Source organism: Phyllobates terribilis, unplaced genomic scaffold (assembly GCF_046119375.1).
Source record: "Phyllobates terribilis strain yellow unplaced genomic scaffold, ASM4611937v1 Scaffold_236__1_contigs__length_3049075, whole genome shotgun sequence".
NCBI classification, from domain to species: Eukaryota; Metazoa; Chordata; class Amphibia; order Anura; family Dendrobatidae; genus Phyllobates; species Phyllobates terribilis.
Window position 1 is genome coordinate 236,001 of NW_027362996.1, and position 18,208 is coordinate 254,208.

Below are 18,208 nucleotides of genomic sequence, written 5' to 3' on the forward strand. Positions count from 1 at the left end.
TAAAAGAGGTGGAGTTATGCAGATCTAAAACGCGTGGATTGCAGCAGCAGCAAGCCGAAAAGTGCAGGCATGTGAGGGATCTAGAGGTTGACAGCATGTCTTCTTAACGGGAGTCCAGGTGGCCATCTCCACAAATGGACTTTTCAGAATCCTTGGGTGGCACCGTAGTCGGAAACCAATTCTGGTTATCGCTTCTCGGCCTTTTGGCTAAGATCAAGTGTAGTATCTGTTCTTATCAGTTTAATATCTGATACGTCCCCTATCTGGGGACCATATATTAAATGGATTTTTAGAACAGGGAGATGGAAAAAGAGCTTGCTCTGTCCACTCCACGCATTGACCTGGTATTGCAGTATCTCCAGGACCGGTGCACCCCTTCTTTAATGCAGTTTCTAAAATCAGAAAGAATTGAATTCAATGCTTTTTGTTCATTTTGCTTGTTTGTCGGATTTTGGGATGGACTCTTTGGCTTTGCTTTTCTTCTTCTCATTGGATTTTTCATGTTAAAAGTTGCAGAAGCCAGATGACAAGCTCATTTTGGTTCAACTTCAGCAACTGTGCATTGCATTGCCATGTAATGTAATGTAATGCAATGCTATCTATCTAGCTCTCCCTCTATACTTCCTTTTGGATAAACAGACATATTAGGCAAGCATTTTGGAGCTTTCACCTAAATAACTACAGGTGGTGAGATAAGCTGCACAATATAATTGACCTTTCAGTATATTGTTGCACACACACCATCTATTTAGCAAATGCCCTTGTTATCAACAGCAGCCTTTTAAACTCACCTGAGCTAACAGGTATGTGAGCTGGTTACTCTGCTGCGCTTAAAATTTCTTTTTTGGTTTGCTACAATGCCTTTTCTGAAACGTTGTCTCCCTCTGCTGGAACACTGACTTCTTTCATTTAATGCCTGCAGACTATAAAAGAGAAACCAACCCAAAAAGTTTGGTTGATTAGTCTGTGGCATTCTTTTAAACTGTTGCTTATGGCGGTCTCTGTGAGCTTCTCAGTGACATTCAGCCATCCAGGTATCCCGCCTGCAGTAGACGGAATGTGGCAATGGAACGCTGGCTGCGCGTGTCATAATAGGCTCTGAGCCTTTATATACCTGCGCACAGCAGCAGCCACCTTCAGTCTGCTGCTGGACAGCCAGCAGCAGCAGCAGCAGGAGAGGTAATTAATCAGCAACCCTCCTGCTAAGGGTAGACAGCTGCTCGTTCCACCACCCCCCCGCCTTAATTGGTTCTCCTCCCTTCCAACGGTGTTGAGGCGGGTGGGAACAGCCGGGGGTTGAGGGTACTGTGCTAAAAGAGGTGGAGTTATGCAGATCTAAAACGCGTGGATTGCAGCAGCAGCAAGCCGAAAAGTGCAGGCATGTGAGGGATCTAGAGGTTGACAGCATGTCTTCTTAACGGGAGTCCAGGTGGCCATCTCCACAAATGGACTTTTCAGAATCCTTGGGTGGCACCGTAGTCGGAAACCAATTCTGGTTATCGCTTCTCGGCCTTTTGGCTAAGATCAAGTGTAGTATCTGTTCTTATCAGTTTAATATCTGATACGTCCCCTATCTGGGGACCATATATTAAATGGATTTTTAGAACAGGGAGATGGAAAAAGAGCTTGCTCTGTCCACTCCACGCATTGACCTGGTATTGCAGTATCTCCAGGACCGGTGCACCCCTTCTTTAATGCAGTTTCTAAAATCAGAAAGAATTGAATTCAATGCTTTTTGTTCATTTTGCTTGTTTGTCGGATTTTGGGATGGACTCTTTGGCTTTGCTTTTCTTCTCCTCATTGGATTTTTCATGTTAAAAGTTGCAGAAGCCAGATGACAAGCTCATTTTGGTTCAACTTCAGCAACTGTGCATTGCATTGCCATGTAATGTAATGTAATGCAATGCTATCTATCTAGCTCTCCCTCTATACTTCCTTTTGGATAAACAGACATATTAGGCAAGCATTTTGGAGCTTTCACCTAAATAACTACAGGTGGTGAGATAAGCTGCACAATATAATTGACCTTTCAGTATATTGTTGCACACACACCATCTATTTAGCAAATGCCCTTGTTATCAACAGCAGCCTTTTAAACTCACCTGAGCTAACAGGTATGTGAGCTGGTTACTCTGCTGCGCTTAAAATTTCTTTTTTGGTTTGCTACAATGCCTTTTCTGAAACGTTGTCTCCCTCTGCTGGAACACTGACTTCTTTCATTTAATGCCTGCAGACTATAAAAGAGAAACCAACCCAAAAAGTTTGGTTGATTAGTCTGTGGCATTCTTTTAAACTGTTGCTTATGGCGGTCTCTGTGAGCTTCTCAGTGACATTCAGCCATCCAGGTATCCCGCCTGCAGTAGACGGAATGTGGCAATGGAACGCTGGCTGCGCGTGTCATAATAGGCTCTGAGCCTTTATATACCTGCGCACAGCAGCAGCCACCTTCAGTCTGCTGCTGGACAGCCAGCAGCAGCAGCAGCAGGAGAGGTAATTAATCAGCAACCCTCCTGCTAAGGGTAGACAGCTGCTCGTTCCACCCCCCCCCCGCCTTAATTGGTTCTCCTCCCTTCCAACGGTGTTGAGGCGGGTGGGAACAGCCGGGGGTTGAGGGTACTGTGCTAAAAGAGGTGGAGTTATGCAGATCTAAAACGCGTGGATTGCAGCAGCAGCAAGCCGAAAAGTGCAGGCATGTGAGGGATCTAGAGGTTGACAGCATGTCTTCTTAACGGGAGTCCAGGTGGCCATCTCCACAAATGGACTTTTCAGAATCCTTGGGTGGCACCGTAGTCGGAAACCAATTCTGGTTATCGCTTCTCGGCCTTTTGGCTAAGATCAAGTGTAGTATCTGTTCTTATCAGTTTAATATCTGATACGTCCCCTATCTGGGGACCATATATTAAATGGATTTTTAGAACAGGGAGATGGAAAAAGAGCTTGCTCTGTCCACTCCACGCATTGACCTGGTATTGCAGTATCTCCAGGACCGGTGCACCCCTTCTTTAATGCAGTTTCTAAAATCAGAAAGAATTGAATTCAATGCTTTTTGTTCATTTTGCTTGTTTGTCGGATTTTGGGATGGACTCTTTGGCTTTGCTTTTCTTCTCCTCATTGGATTTTTCATGTTAAAAGTTGCAGAAGCCAGATGACAAGCTCATTTTGGTTCAACTTCAGCAACTGTGCATTGCATTGCCATGTAATGTAATGTAATGCAATGCTATCTATCTAGCTCTCCCTCTATACTTCCTTTTGGATAAACAGACATATTAGGCAAGCATTTTGGAGCTTTCACCTAAATAACTACAGGTGGTGAGACAAGCTGCACAATATAATTGACCTTTCAGTATATTGTTGCACACACACCATCTATTTAGCAAATGCCCTTGTTATCAACAGCAGCCTTTTAAACTCACCTGAGCTAACAGGTATGTGAGCTGGTTACTCTGCTGCGCTTAAAATTTCTTTTTTGGTTTGCTACAATGCCTTTTCTGAAACGTTGTCTCCCTCTGCTGGAACACTGACTTCTTTCATTTAATGCCTGCAGACTATAAAAGAGAAACCAACCCAAAAAGTTTGGTTGATTAGTCTGTGGCATTCTTTTAAACTGTTGCTTATGGCGGTCTCTGTGAGCTTCTCAGTGACATTCAGCCATCCAGGTATCCCGCCTGCAGTAGACGGAATGTGGCAATGGAACGCTGGCTGCGCGTGTCATAATAGGCTCTGAGCCTTTATATATCTGCGCACAGCAGCAGCCACCTTCAGTCTGCTGCTGGACAGCCAGCAGCAGCAGCAGCAGGAGAGGTAATTAATCAGCAACCCTCCTGCTAAGGGTAGACAGCTGCTCGTTCCACCCCCCCCCCCCCCGCCTTAATTGGTTCTCCTCCCTTCCAACGGTGTTGAGGCGGGTGGGAACAGCCGGGGGTTGAGGGTACTGTGCTAAAAGAGGTGGAGTTATGCAGATCTAAAACGCGTGGATTGCAGCAGCAGCAAGCCGAAAAGTGCAGGCATGTGAGGGATCTAGAGGTTGACAGCATGTCTTCTTAACGGGAGTCCAGGTGGCCATCTCCACAAATGGACTTTTCAGAATCCTTGGGTGGCACCGTAGTCGGAAACCAATTCTGGTTATCGCTTCTCGGCCTTTTGGCTAAGATCAAGTGTAGTATCTGTTCTTATCAGTTTAATATCTGATACGTCCCCTATCTGGGGACCATATATTAAATGGATTTTTAGAACAGGGAGATGGAAAAAGAGCTTGCTCTGTCCACTCCACGCATTGACCTGGTATTGCAGTATCTCCAGGACCGGTGCACCCCTTCTTTAATGCAGTTTCTAAAATCAGAAAGAATTGAATTCAATGCTTTTTGTTCATTTTGCTTGTTTGTCGGATTTTGGGATGGACTCTTTGGCTTTGCTTTTCTTCTCCTCATTGGATTTTTCATGTTAAAAGTTGCAGAAGCCAGATGACAAGCTCATTTTGGTTCAACTTCAGCAACTGTGCATTGCATTGCCATGTAATGTAATGTAATGCAATGCTATCTATCTAGCTCTCCCTCTATACTTCCTTTTGGATAAACAGACATATTAGGCAAGCATTTTGGAGCTTTCACCTAAATAACTACAGGTGGTGAGATAAGCTGCACAATATAATTGACCTTTCAGTATATTGTTGCACACACACCATCTATTTAGCAAATGCCCTTGTTATCAACAGCAGCCTTTTAAACTCACCTGAGCTAACAGGTATGTGAGCTGGTTACTCTGCTGCGCTTAAAATTTCTTTTTTGGTTTGCTACAATGCCTTTTCTGAAACGTTGTCTCCCTCTGCTGGAACACTGACTTCTTTCATTTAATGCCTGCAGACTATAAAAGAGAAACCAACCCAAAAAGTTTGGTTGATTAGTCTGTGGCATTCTTTTAAACTGTTGCTTATGGCGGTCTCTGTGAGTTTCTCAGTGACATTCAGCCATCCAGGTATCCCGCTTGCAGTAGGCGGAATGTGGCAATGGAACGCTGGCTGCGCGTGTCATAATAGGCTCTGAGCCTTTATATACCTGCGCACAGCAGCAGCCACCTTCAGTCTGCTGCTGGACAGCCAGCAGCAGCAGCAGCAGGAGAGGTAATTAATCAGCAACCCTCCTGCTAAGGGTAGACAGCTGCTCGTTCCACCCCCCCCCCCGCCTTAATTGGTTCTCCTCCCTTCCAACGGTGTTGAGGCGGGTGGGAACAGCCGGGGGTTGAGGGTACTGTGCTAAAAGAGGTGGAGTTATGCAGATCTAAAACGCGTGGATTGCAGCAGCAGCAAGCCGAAAAGTGCAGGCATGTGAGGGATCTAGAGGTTGACAGCATGTCTTCTTAACGGGAGTCCAGGTGGCCATCTCCACAAATGGACTTTTCAGAATCCTTGGGTGGCACCGTAGTCGGAAACCAATTCTGGTTATCGCTTCTCGGCCTTTTGGCTAAGATCAAGTGTAGTATCTGTTCTTATCAGTTTAATATCTGATACGTCCCCTATCTGGGGACCATATATTAAATGGATTTTTAGAACAGGGAGATGGAAAAAGAGCTTGCTCTGTCCACTCCACGCATTGACCTGGTATTGCAGTATCTCCAGGACCGGTGCACCCCTTCTTTAATGCAGTTTCTAAAATCAGAAAGAATTGAATTCAATGCTTTTTGTTCATTTTGCTTGTTTGTCGGATTTTGGGATGGACTCTTTGGCTTTGCTTTTCTTCTCCTCATTGGATTTTTCATGTTAAAAGTTGCAGAAGCCAGATGACAAGCTCATTTTGGTTCAACTTCAGCAACTGTGCATTGCATTGCCATGTAATGTAATGTAATGCAATGCTATCTATCTAGCTCTCCCTCTATACTTCCTTTTGGATAAACAGACATATTAGGCAAGCATTTTGGAGCTTTCACCTAAATAACTACAGGTGGTGAGATAAGCTGCACAATATAATTGACCTTTCAGTATATTGTTGCACACACACCATCTATTTAGCAAATGCCCTTGTTATCAACAGCAGCCTTTTAAACTCACCTGAGCTAACAGGTATGTGAGCTGGTTACTCTGCTGCGCTTAAAATTTCTTTTTTGGTTTGCTACAATGCCTTTTCTGAAACGTTGTCTCCCTCTGCTGGAACACTGACTTCTTTCATTTAATGCCTGCAGACTATAAAAGAGAAACCAACCCAAAAAGTTTGGTTGATTAGTCTGTGGCATTCTTTTAAACTGTTGCTTATGGCGGTCTCTGTGAGCTTCTCAGTGACATTCAGCCATCCAGGTATCCCGCTTGCAGTAGGCGGAATGTGGCAATGGAACGCTGGCTGCGCGTGTCATAATAGGCTCTGAGCCTTTATATACCTGCGCACAGCAGCAGCCACCTTCAGTCTGCTGCTGGACAGCCAGCAGCAGCAGCAGCAGGAGAGGTAATTAATCAGCAACCCTCCTGCTAAGGGTAGACAGCTGCTCGTTCCACCCCCCCCCCCGCCTTAATTGGTTCTCCTCCCTTCCAACGGTGTTGAGGCGGGTGGGAACAGCCGGGGGTTGAGGGTACTGTGCTAAAAGAGGTGGAGTTATGCAGATCTAAAACGCGTGGATTGCAGCAGCAGCAAGCCGAAAAGTGCAGGCATGTGAGGGATCTAGAGGTTGACAGCATGTCTTCTTAACGGGAGTCCAGGTGGCCATCTCCACAAATGGACTTTTCAGAATCCTTGGGTGGCACCGTAGTCGGAAACCAATTCTGGTTATCGCTTCTCGGCCTTTTGGCTAAGATCAAGTGTAGTATCTGTTCTTATCAGTTTAATATCTGATACGTCCCCTATCTGGGGACCATATATTAAATGGATTTTTAGAACAGGGAGATGGAAAAAGAGCTTGCTCTGTCCACTCCACGCATTGACCTGGTATTGCAGTATCTCCAGGACCGGTGCACCCCTTCTTTAATGCAGTTTCTAAAATCAGAAAGAATTGAATTCAATGCTTTTTGTTCATTTTGCTTGTTTGTCGGATTTTGGGATGGACTCTTTGGCTTTGCTTTTCTTCTTCTCATTGGATTTTTCATGTTAAAAGTTGCAGAAGCCAGATGACAAGCTCATTTTGGTTCAACTTCAGCAACTGTGCATTGCATTGCCATGTAATGTAATGTAATGCAATGCTATCTATCTAGCTCTCCCTCTATACTTCCTTTTGGATAAACAGACATATTAGGCAAGCATTTTGGAGCTTTCACCTAAATAACTACAGGTGGTGAGATAAGCTGCACAATATAATTGACCTTTCAGTATATTGTTGCACACACACCATCTATTTAGCAAATGCCCTTGTTATCAACAGCAGCCTTTTAAACTCACCTGAGCTAACAGGTATGTGAGCTGGTTACTCTGCTGCGCTTAAAATTTCTTTTTTGGTTTGCTACAATGCCTTTTCTGAAACGTTGTCTCCCTCTGCTGGAACACTGACTTCTTTCATTTAATGCCTGCAGACTATAAAAGAGAAACCAACCCAAAAAGTTTGGTTGATTAGTCTGTGGCATTCTTTTAAACTGTTGCTTATGGCGGTCTCTGTGAGCTTCTCAGTGACATTCAGCCATCCAGGTATCCCGCCTGCAGTAGACGGAATGTGGCAATGGAACGCTGGCTGCGCGTGTCATAATAGGCTCTGAGCCTTTATATACCTGCGCACAGCAGCAGCCACCTTCAGTCTGCTGCTGGACAGCCAGCAGCAGCAGCAGCAGGAGAGGTAATTAATCAGCAACCCTCCTGCTAAGGGTAGACAGCTGCTCGTTCCACCACCCCCCCGCCTTAATTGGTTCTCCTCCCTTCCAACGGTTTTGAGGCGGGTGGGAACAGCCGGGGGTTGAGGGTACTGTGCTAAAAGAGGTGGAGTTATGCAGATCTAAAACGCGTGGAATGCAGCAGCAGCAAGCCGAAAAGTGCAGGCATGTGAGGGATCTAGAGGTTGACAGCATGTCTTCTTAACGGGAGTCCAGGTGGCCATCTCCACAAATGGACTTTTCAGAATCCTTGGGTGGCACCGTAGTCGGAAACCAATTCTGGTTATCGCGTCTCGGCCTTTTGGCTAAGATCAAGTGTAGTATCTGTTCTTATCAGTTTAGTATCTGATACGTCCCCTATCTGGGGACCATATATTAAATGGATTTTTAGAACAGGGAGATGGAAAAAGAGCTTGCTCTGTCCACTCCGCGCATTGACCTGGTATTGCAGTATCTCCAGGACCGGTGCACCCCTTCTTTAATGCAGTTTCTAAAATCAGAAAGAATTGAATTCAATGCTTTTTGTTCATTTTGCTTGTTTGTCGGATTTTGGGATGGCTCTTTGGCTTTGCTTTTCTTCTCCTCATTGGATTTTTCATGTTAAAAGTTGCAGAAGCCAGATGACAAGCTCATTTTGGTTCAACTTCAGCAACTGTGCATTGCATTGCCATGTAATGTAATGTAATGCAATGCTATCTATCTAGCTCTCCCTCTATACTTCCTTTTGGATAAACAGACATATTAGGCAAGCATTTTGGAGCTTTCACCTAAATAACTACAGGTGGTGAGATAAGCTGCACAATATAATTGACCTTTCAGTATATTGTTGCACACACACCATCTATTTAGCAAATGCCCTTGTTATCAACAGCAGCCTTTTAAACTCACCTGAGCTAACAGGTATGTGAGCTGGTTACTCTGCTGCGCTTAAAATTTCTTTTTTGGTTTGCTACAATGCCTTTTCTGAAACGTTGTCTCCCTCTGCTGGAACACTGACTTCTTTCATTTAATGCCTGCAGACTATAAAAGAGAAACCAACCCAAAAAGTTTGGTTGATTAGTCTGTGGCATTCTTTTAAACTGTTGCTTATGGCGGTCTCTGTGAGCTTCTCAGTGACATTCAGCCATCCAGGTATCCCGCCTGCAGTAGACGGAATGTGGCAATGGAACGCTGGCTGCGCGTGTCATAATAGGCTCTGAGCCTTTATATACCTGCGCACAGCAGCAGCCACCTTCAGTCTGCTGCTGGACAGCCAGCAGCAGCAGCAGCAGGAGAGGTAATTAATCAGCAACCCTCCTGCTAAGGGTAGACAGCTGCTCGTTCCACCCCCCCCGCCTTAATTGGTTCTCCTCCCTTCCAACGGTGTTGAGGCGGGTGGGAACAGCCGGGGGTTGAGGGTACTGTGCTAAAAGAGGTGGAGTTATGCAGATCTAAAACGCGTGGATTGCAGCAGCAGCAAGCCGAAAAGTGCAGGCATGTGAGGGATCTAGAGGTTGACAGCATGTCTTCTTAACGGGAGTCCAGGTGGCCATCTCCACAAATGGACTTTTCAGAATCCTTGGGTGGCACCGTAGTCGGAAACCAATTCTGGTTATCGCTTCTCGGCCTTTTGGCTAAGATCAAGTGTAGTATCTGTTCTTATCAGTTTAATATCTGATACGTCCCCTATCTGGGGACCATATATTAAATGGATTTTTAGAACAGGGAGATGGAAAAAGAGCTTGCTCTGTCCACTCCATGCATTGACCTGGTATTGCAGTATCTCCAGGACCGGTGCACCCCTTCTTTAATGCATTTTCTAAAATCAGAAAGAATTGAATTCAATGCTTTTTGTTCATTTTGCTTGTTTGTCGGATTTTGGGATGGACTCTTTGGCTTTGCTTTTCTTCTCCTCATTGGATTTTTCATGTTAAAAGTTGCAGAAGCCAGATGACAAGCTCATTTTGGTTCAACTTCAGCAACTGTGCATTGCATTGCCATGTAATGTAATGTAATGCAATGCTATCTATCTAGCTCTCCCTCTATACTTCCTTTTGGATAAACAGACATATTAGGCAAGCATTTTGGAGCTTTCACCTAAATAACTACAGGTGGTGAGATAAGCTGCACAATATAATTGACCTTTCAGTATATTGTTGCACACACACCATCTATTTAGCAAATGCCCTTGTTATCAACAGCAGCCTTTTAAACTCACCTGAGCTAACAGGTATGTGAGCTGGTTACTCTGCTGCGCTTAAAATTTCTTTTTTGGTTTGCTACAATGCCTTTTCTGAAACGTTGTCTCCCTCTGCTGGAACACTGACTTCTTTCATTTAATGCCTGCAGACTATAAAAGAGAAACCAACCAAAAAGTTTGGTTGATTAGTCTGTGGCATTCTTTTAAACTGTTGCTTATGGCGGTCTCTGTGAGCTTCTCAGTGACATTCAGCCATCCAGGTATCCCGCCTGCAGTAGACGGAATGTGGCAATGGAACGCTGGCTGCGCGTGTCATAATAGGCTCTGAGCCTTTATATACCTGCGCACAGCAGCAGCCACCTTCAGTCTGCTGCTGGACAGCCAGCAGCAGCAGCAGCAGGAGAGGTAATTAATCAGCAACCCTCCTGCTAAGGGTAGACAGCTGCTCGTTCCACCCCCCCCCCCGCCTTAATTGGTTCTCCTCCCTTCCAACGGTGTTGAGGCGGGTGGGAACAGCCGGGGGTTGAGGGTACTGTGCTAAAAGAGGTGGAGTTATGCAGATCTAAAACGCGTGGATTGCAGCAGCAGCAAGCCGAAAAGTGCAGGCATGTGAGGGATCTAGAGGTTGACAGCATGTCTTCTTAACGGGAGTCCAGGTGGCCATCTCCACAAATGGACTTTTCAGAATCCTTGGGTGGCACCGTAGTCGGAAACCAATTCTGGTTATCGCTTCTCGGCCTTTTGGCTAAGATCAAGTGTAGTATCTGTTCTTATCAGTTTAATATCTGATACGTCCCCTATCTGGGGACCATATATTAAATGGATTTTTAGAAGAGGGAGATGGAAAAAGAGCTTGCTCTGTCCACTCCACGCATTGACCTGGTATTGCAGTATCTCCAGGACCGGTGCACCCCTTCTTTAATGCAGTTTCTAAAATCAGAAAGAATTGAATTCAATGCTTTTTGTTCATTTTGCTTGTTTGTCGGATTTTGGGATGGACTCTTTGGCTTTGCTTTTCTTCTCCTCATTGGATTTTTCATGTTAAAAGTTGCAGAAGCCAGATGACAAGCTCATTTTGGTTCAACTTCAGCAACTGTGCATTGCATTGCCATGTAATGTAATGTAATGCAATGCTATCTATCTAGCTCTCCCTCTATACTTCCTTTTGGATAAACAGACATATTAGGCAAGCATTTTGGAGCTTTCACCTAAATAACTACAGGTGGTGAGATAAGCTGCACAATATAATTGACCTTTCAGTATATTGTTGCACACACACCATCTATTTAGCAAATGCCCTTGTTATCAACAGCAGCCTTTTAAACTCACCTGAGCTAACAGGTATGTGAGCTGGTTACTCTGCTGCGCTTAAAATTTCTTTTTTGGTTTGCTACAATGCCTTTTCTGAAACGTTGTCTCCCTCTGCTGGAACACTGACTTCTTTCATTGAATGCTTGCAGACTATAAAAGAGAAACCAACCCAAAAAGTTTGGTTGATTAGTCTGTGGCATTCTTTTAAACTGTTGCTTATGGCGGTCTCTGTGAGCTTCTCAGTGACATTCAGCCATCCAGGTATCCCGCCTGCAGTAGACGGAATGTGGCAATGGAACGCTGGCTGCGCGTGTCATAATAGGCTCTGAGCCTTTATATACCTGCGCACAGCAGCAGCCACCTTCAGTCTGCTGCTGGACAGCCAGCAGCAGCAGCAGCAGGAGAGGTAATTAATCAGCAACCCTCCTGCTAAGGGTAGACAGCTGCTCGTTCCACCCCCCCCCCCCCCGCCTTAATTGGTTCTCCTCCCTTCCAACGGTGTTGAGGCAGGTGGGAACAGCCGGGGGTTGAGGGTACTGTGCTAAAAGAGGTGGAGTTATGCAGATCTAAAACGCGTGGATTGCAGCAGCAGCAAGCCGAAAAGTGCAGGCATGTGAGGGATCTAGAGGTTGACAGCATGTCTTCTTAACGGGAGTCCAGGTGGCCATCTCCACAAATGGACTTTTCAGAATCCTTGGGTGGCACCGTAGTCGGAAACCAATTCTGGTTATCGCTTCTCGGCCTTTTGGCTAAGATCAAGTGTAGTATCTGTTCTTATCAGTTTAATATCTGATACGTCCCCTATCTGGGGACCATATATTAAATGGATTTTTAGAACAGGGAGATGGAAAAAGAGCTTGCTCTGTCCACTCCACGCATTGACCTGGTATTGCAGTATCTCCAGGACCGGTGCACCCCTTCTTTAATGCAGTTTCTAAAATCAGAAAGAATTGAATTCAATGCTTTTTGTTCATTTTGCTTGTTTGTCGGATTTTGGGATGGACTCTTTGGCTTTGCTTTTCTTCTCCTCATTGGATTTTTCATGTTAAAAGTTGCAGAAGCCAGATGACAAGCTCATTTTGGTTCAACTTCAGCAACTGTGCATTGCATTGCCATGTAATGTAATGTAATGCAATGCTATCTATCTAGCTCTCCCTCTATACTTCCTTTTGGATAAACAGACATATTAGGCAAGCATTTTGGAGCTTTCACCTAAATAACTACAGGTGGTGAGATAAGCTGCACAATATAATTGACCTTTCAGTATATTGTTGCACACACACCATCTATTTAGCAAATGCCCTTGTTATCAACAGCAGCCTTTTAAACTCACCTGAGCTAACAGGTATGTGAGCTGGTTACTCTGCTGCGCTTAAAATTTCTTTTTTGGTTTGCTACAATGCCTTTTCTGAAACGTTGTCTCCCTCTGCTGGAACACTGACTTCTTTCATTTAATGCCTGCAGACTATAAAAGAGAAACCAACCCAAAAAGTTTGGTTGATTAGTCTGTGGCATTCTTTTAAACTGTTGCTTATGGCGGTCTCTGTGAGCTTCTCAGTGACATTCAGCCATCCAGGTATCCCGCCTGCAGTAGACGGAATGTGGCAATGGAACGCTGGCTGCGCGTGTCATAATAGGCTCTGAGCCTTTATATACCTGCGCACAGCAGCAGCCACCTTCAGTCTGCTGCTGGACAGCCAGCAGCAGCAGCAGCAGGAGAGGTAATTAATCAGCAACCCTCCTGCTAAGGGTAGACAGCTGCTCGTTCCACCCCCCCCCCGCCTTAATTGGTTCTCCTCCCTTCCAACGGTGTTGAGGCGGGTGGGAACAGCCGGGGGTTGAGGGTACTGTGCTAAAAGAGGTGGAGTTATGCAGATCTAAAACGCGTGGATTGCAGCAGCAGCAAGCCGAAAAGTGCAGGCATGTGAGGGATCTAGAGGTTGACAGCATGTCTTCTTAACGGGAGTCCAGGTGGCCATCTCCACAAATGGACTTTTCAGAATCCTTGGGTGGCACCGTAGTCGGAAACCAATTCTGGTTATCGCTTCTCGGCCTTTTGGCTAAGATCAAGTGTAGTATCTGTTCTTATCAGTTTAATATCTGATACGTCCCCTATCTGGGGACCATATATTAAATGGATTTTTAGAACAGGGAGATGGAAAAAGAGCTTGCTCTGTCCACTCCACGCATTGACCTGGTATTGCAGTATCTCCAGGACCGGTGCACCCCTTCTTTAATGCAGTTTCTAAAATCAGAAAGAATTGAATTCAATGCTTTTTGTTCATTTTGCTTGTTTGTCGGATTTTGGGATGGACTCTTTGGCTTTGCTTTTCTTCTCCTCATTGGATTTTTCATGTTAAAAGTTGCAGAAGCCAGATGACAAGCTCATTTTGGTTCAACTTCAGCAACTGTGCATTGCATTGCCATGTAATGTAATGTAATGCAATGCTATCTATCTAGCTCTCCCTCTATACTTCCTTTTGGATAAACAGACATATTAGGCAAGCATTTTGGAGCTTTCACCTAAATAACTACAGGTGGTGAGATAAGCTGCACAATATAATTGACCTTTCAGTATATTGTTGCACACACACCATCTATTTAGCAAATGCCCTTGTTATCAACAGCAGCCTTTTAAACTCACCTGAGCTAACAGGTATGTGAGCTGGTTACTCTGCTGCGCTTAAAATTTCTTTTTTGGTTTGCTACAATGCCTTTTCTGAAACGTTGTCTCCCTCTGCTGGAACACTGACTTCTTTCATTTAATGCCTGCAGACTATAAAAGAGAAACCAACCCAAAAAGTTTGGTTGATTAGTCTGTGGCATTCTTTTAAACTGTTGCTTATGGCGGTCTCTGTGAGCTTCTCAGTGACATTCAGCCATCCAGGTATCCCGCCTGCAGTAGACGGAATGTGGCAATGGAACGCTGGCTGCGCGTGTCATAATAGGCTCTGAGCCTTTATATACCTGCGCACAGCAGCAGCCACCTTCAGTCTGCTGCTGGACAGCCAGCAGCAGCAGCAGCAGGAGAGGTAATTAATCAGCAACCCTCCTGCTAAGGGTAGACAGCTGCTCGTTCCACCCCCCCCCGCCTTAATTGGTTCTCCTCCCTTCCAACGGTGTTGAGGCGGGTGGGAACAGCCGGGGGTTGAGGGTACTGTGCTAAAAGAGGTGGAGTTATGCAGATCTAAAACGCGTGGATTGCAGCAGCAGCAAGCCGAAAAGTGCAGGCATGTGAGGGATCTAGAGGTTGACAGCATGTCTTCTTAACGGGAGTCCAGGTGGCCATCTCCACAAATGGACTTTTCAGAATTCTTGGGTGGCACCGTAGTCGGAAACCAATTCTGGTTATCGCTTCTCGGCCTTTTGGCTAAGATCAAGTGTAGTATCTGTTCTTATCAGTTTAATATCTGATACGTCCCCTATCTGGGGACCATATATTAAATGGATTTTTAGAACAGGGAGATGGAAAAAGAGCTTGCTCTGTCCACTCCACGCATTGACCTGGTATTGCAGTATCTCCAGGACCGGTGCACCCCTTCTTTAATGCAGTTTCTAAAATCAGAAAGAATTGAATTCAATGCTTTTTGTTCATTTTGCTTGTTTGTCGGATTTTGGGATGGACTCTTTGGCTTTGCTTTTCTTCTCCTCATTGGATTTTTCATGTTAAAAGTTGCAGAAGCCAGATGACAAGCTCATTTTGGTTCAACTTCAGCAACTGTGCATTGCATTGCCATGTAATGTAATGTAATGCAATGCTATCTATCTAGCTCTCCCTCTATACTTCCTTTTGGATAAACAGACATATTAGGCAAGCATTTTGGAGCTTTCACCTAAATAACTACAGGTGGTGAGATAAGCTGCACAATATAATTGACCTTTCAGTATATTGTTGCACACACACCATCTATTTAGCAAATGCCCTTGTTATCAACAGCAGCCTTTTAAACTCACCTGAGCTAACAGGTATGTGAGCTGGTTACTCTGCTGCGCTTAAAATTTCTTTTTTGGTTTGCTACAATGCCTTTTCTGAAACGTTGTCTCCCTCTGCTGGAACACTGACTTCTTTCATTTAATGCCTGCAGACTATAAAAGAGAAACCAACCCAAAAAGTTTGGTTGATTAGTCTGTGGCATTCTTTTAAACTGTTGCTTATGGCGGTCTCTGTGAGCTTCTCAGTGACATTCAGCCATCCAGGTATCCCGCCTGCAGTAGACGGAATGTGGCAATGGAACGCTGGCTGCGCGTGTCATAATAGGCTCTGAGCCTTTATATACCTGCGCACAGCAGCAGCCACCTTCAGTCTGCTGCTGGACAGCCAGCAGCAGCAGCAGCAGGAGAGGTAATTAATCAGCAACCCTCCTGCTAAGGGTAGACAGCTGCTCGTTCCACCCCCCCCCCGCATTAATTGGTTCTCCTCCCTTCCAACGGTGTTGAGGCGGGTGGGAACAGCCGGGGGTTGAGGGTACTGTGCTAAAAGAGGTGGAGTTATGCAGATCTAAAACGCGTGGATTGCAGCAGCAGCAAGCCGAAAAGTGCAGGCATGTGAGGGATCTAGAGGTTGACAGCATGTCTTCTTAACGGGAGTCCAGGTGGCCATCTCCACAAATGGACTTTTCAGAATCCTTGGGTGGCACCGTAGTCGGAAACCAATTCTGGTTATCGCTTCTCGGCCTTTTGGCTAAGATCAAGTGTAGTATCTGTTCTTATCAGTTTAATATCTGATACGTCCCCTATCTGGGGACCATATATTAAATGGATTTTTAGAACAGGGAGATGGAAAAAGAGCTTGCTCTGTCCACTCCACGCATTGACCTGGTATTGCAGTATCTCCAGGACCGGTGCACCCCTTCTTTAATGCAGTTTCTAAAATCAGAAAGAATTGAATTCAATGCTTTTTGTTCATTTTGCTTGTTTGTCGGATTTTGGGATGGACTCTTTGGCTTTGCTTTTCTTCTCCTCATTGGATTTTTCATGTTAAAAGTTGCAGAAGCCAGATGACAAGCTCATTTTGGTTCAACTTCAGCAACTGTGCATTGCATTGCCATGTAATGTAATGTAATGCAATGCTATCTATCTAGCTCTCCCTCTATACTTCCTTTTGGATAAACAGACATATTAGGCAAGCATTTTGGAGCTTTCACCTAAATAACTACAGGTGGTGAGATAAGCTGCACAATATAATTGACCTTTCAGTATATTGTTGCACACACACCATCTATTTAGCAAATGCCCTTGTTATCAACAGCAGCCTTTTAAACTCACCTGAGCTAACAGGTATGTGAGCTGGTTACTCTGCTGCGCTTAAAATTTCTTTTTTGGTTTGCTACAATGCCTTTTCTGAAACGTTGTCTCCCTCTGCTGGAACACTGACTTCTTTCATTTAATGCCTGCAGACTATAAAAGAGAAACCAACCCAAAAAGTTTGGTTGATTAGTCTGTGGCATTCTTTTAAACTGTTGCTTATGGCGGTCTCTGTGAGCTTCTCAGTGACATTCAGCCATCCAGGTATCCCGCCTGCAGTAGACGGAATGTGGCAATGGAACGCTGGCTGCGCGTGTCATAATAGGCTCTGAGCCTTTATATACCTGCGCACAGCAGCAGCCACCTTCAGTCTGCTGCTGGACAGCCAGCAGCAGCAGCAGCAGGAGAGGTAATTAATCAGCAACCCTCCTGCTAAGGGTAGACAGCTGCTCGTTCCACCCCCCCCCCCGCCTTAATTGGTTCTCCTCCCTTCCAACGGTGTTGAGGCGGGTGGGAACAGCCGGGGGTTGAGGGTACTGTGCTAAAAGAGGTGGAGTTATGCAGATCTAAAACGCGTGGATTGCAGCAGCAGCAAGCCGAAAAGTGCAGGCATGTGAGGGATCTAGAGGTTGACAGCATGTCTTCTTAACGGGAGTCCAGGTGGCCATCTCCACAAATGGACTTTTCAGAATCCTTGGGTGGCACCGTAGTCGGAAACCAATTCTGGTTATCGCTTCTCGGCCTTTTGGCTAAGATCAAGTGTAGTATCTGTTCTTATCAGTTTAATATCTGATACGTCCCCTATCTGGGGACCATATATTAAATGGATTTTTAGAACAGGGAGATGGAAAAAGAGCTTGCTCTGTCCACTCCACGCATTGACCTGGTATTGCAGTATCTCCAGGACCGGTGCACCCCTTCTTTAATGCAGTTTCTAAAATCAGAAAGAATTGAATTCAATGCTTTTTGTTCATTTTGCTTGTTTGTCGGATTTTGGGATGGACTCTTTGGCTTTGCTTTTCTTCTCCTCATTGGATTTTTCATGTTAAAAGTTGCAGAAGCCAGATGACAAGCTCATTTTGGTTCAACTTCAGCAACTGTGCATTGCATTGCCATGTAATGTAATGTAATGCAATGCTATCTATCTAGCTCTCCCTCTATACTTCCTTTTGGATAAACAGATATATTAGGCAAGCATTTTGGAGCTTTCACCTAAATAACTACAGGTGGTGAGATAAGCTGCACAATATAATTGACCTTTCAGTATATTGTTGCACACACACCATCTATTTAGCAAATGCCCTTGTTATCAACAGCAGCCTTTTAAACTCACCTGAGCTAACAGGTATGTGAGCTGGTTACTCTGCTGCGCTTAAAATTTCTTTTTTGGTTTGCTACAATGCCTTTTCTGAAACGTTGTCTCCCTCTGCTGGAACACTGACTTCTTTCATTTAATGCCTGCAGACTATAAAAGAGAAACCAACCCAAAAAGTTTGGTTGATTAGTCTGTGGCATTCTTTTAAACTGTTGCTTATGGCGGTCTCTGTGAGCTTCTCAGTGACATTCAGCCATCCAGGTATTCCGCCTGCAGTAGACGGAATGTGGCAATGGAACGCTGGCTGCGCGTGTCATAATAGGCTCTGAGCCTTTATATACCTGCGCACAGCAGCAGCCACCTTCAGTCTGCTGCTGGACAGCCA

The 18,208-nt window shown here is 45.0% G+C and overlaps 14 non-coding genes across 14 annotated transcripts; all 14 read left to right on the forward strand.

Moving 5' to 3' along the window:
- Window positions 1-187: 187 nt before the first annotated feature.
- On the forward strand, window positions 188-378 carry LOC141216497 (U2 spliceosomal RNA). The gene has a single exon (XR_012285528.1). It is a non-coding gene; the product is annotated as a U2 spliceosomal RNA (small nuclear RNA).
- A 1,120-nt stretch (window positions 379-1,498) lies between these two features.
- Window positions 1,499-1,689, forward strand: LOC141216509 (U2 spliceosomal RNA). The gene has a single exon (XR_012285539.1). It is a non-coding gene; the product is annotated as a U2 spliceosomal RNA (small nuclear RNA).
- Window positions 1,690-2,809: 1,120 nt separating this feature from the next.
- LOC141216521 (U2 spliceosomal RNA) lies at window positions 2,810-3,000 on the forward strand. Its single transcript, XR_012285550.1, has one exon. It is a non-coding gene; the product is annotated as a U2 spliceosomal RNA (small nuclear RNA).
- A 1,124-nt stretch (window positions 3,001-4,124) lies between these two features.
- On the forward strand, window positions 4,125-4,315 carry LOC141216532 (U2 spliceosomal RNA). Its single transcript, XR_012285562.1, has one exon. It is a non-coding gene; the product is annotated as a U2 spliceosomal RNA (small nuclear RNA).
- A 1,121-nt stretch (window positions 4,316-5,436) lies between these two features.
- On the forward strand, window positions 5,437-5,627 carry LOC141216543 (U2 spliceosomal RNA). Its single transcript, XR_012285573.1, has one exon. It is a non-coding gene; the product is annotated as a U2 spliceosomal RNA (small nuclear RNA).
- Window positions 5,628-6,748: 1,121 nt separating this feature from the next.
- Window positions 6,749-6,939, forward strand: LOC141216556 (U2 spliceosomal RNA). Its single transcript, XR_012285584.1, has one exon. It is a non-coding gene; the product is annotated as a U2 spliceosomal RNA (small nuclear RNA).
- Window positions 6,940-8,059: 1,120 nt separating this feature from the next.
- Window positions 8,060-8,250, forward strand: LOC141216684 (U2 spliceosomal RNA). The gene has a single exon (XR_012285708.1). It is a non-coding gene; the product is annotated as a U2 spliceosomal RNA (small nuclear RNA).
- A 1,117-nt stretch (window positions 8,251-9,367) lies between these two features.
- On the forward strand, window positions 9,368-9,558 carry LOC141216310 (U2 spliceosomal RNA). The gene has a single exon (XR_012285348.1). It is a non-coding gene; the product is annotated as a U2 spliceosomal RNA (small nuclear RNA).
- A 1,120-nt stretch (window positions 9,559-10,678) lies between these two features.
- Window positions 10,679-10,869, forward strand: LOC141216308 (U2 spliceosomal RNA). Its single transcript, XR_012285346.1, has one exon. It is a non-coding gene; the product is annotated as a U2 spliceosomal RNA (small nuclear RNA).
- A 1,124-nt stretch (window positions 10,870-11,993) lies between these two features.
- LOC141216567 (U2 spliceosomal RNA) lies at window positions 11,994-12,184 on the forward strand. The gene has a single exon (XR_012285595.1). It is a non-coding gene; the product is annotated as a U2 spliceosomal RNA (small nuclear RNA).
- A 1,120-nt stretch (window positions 12,185-13,304) lies between these two features.
- On the forward strand, window positions 13,305-13,495 carry LOC141216578 (U2 spliceosomal RNA). The gene has a single exon (XR_012285606.1). It is a non-coding gene; the product is annotated as a U2 spliceosomal RNA (small nuclear RNA).
- Window positions 13,496-14,614: 1,119 nt separating this feature from the next.
- Window positions 14,615-14,805, forward strand: LOC141216589 (U2 spliceosomal RNA). The gene has a single exon (XR_012285617.1). It is a non-coding gene; the product is annotated as a U2 spliceosomal RNA (small nuclear RNA).
- Window positions 14,806-15,925: 1,120 nt separating this feature from the next.
- LOC141216602 (U2 spliceosomal RNA) lies at window positions 15,926-16,116 on the forward strand. The gene has a single exon (XR_012285629.1). It is a non-coding gene; the product is annotated as a U2 spliceosomal RNA (small nuclear RNA).
- Window positions 16,117-17,237: 1,121 nt separating this feature from the next.
- Window positions 17,238-17,428, forward strand: LOC141216614 (U2 spliceosomal RNA). The gene has a single exon (XR_012285640.1). It is a non-coding gene; the product is annotated as a U2 spliceosomal RNA (small nuclear RNA).
- The last annotated feature ends 780 nt before the right edge of the window (window positions 17,429-18,208 follow it).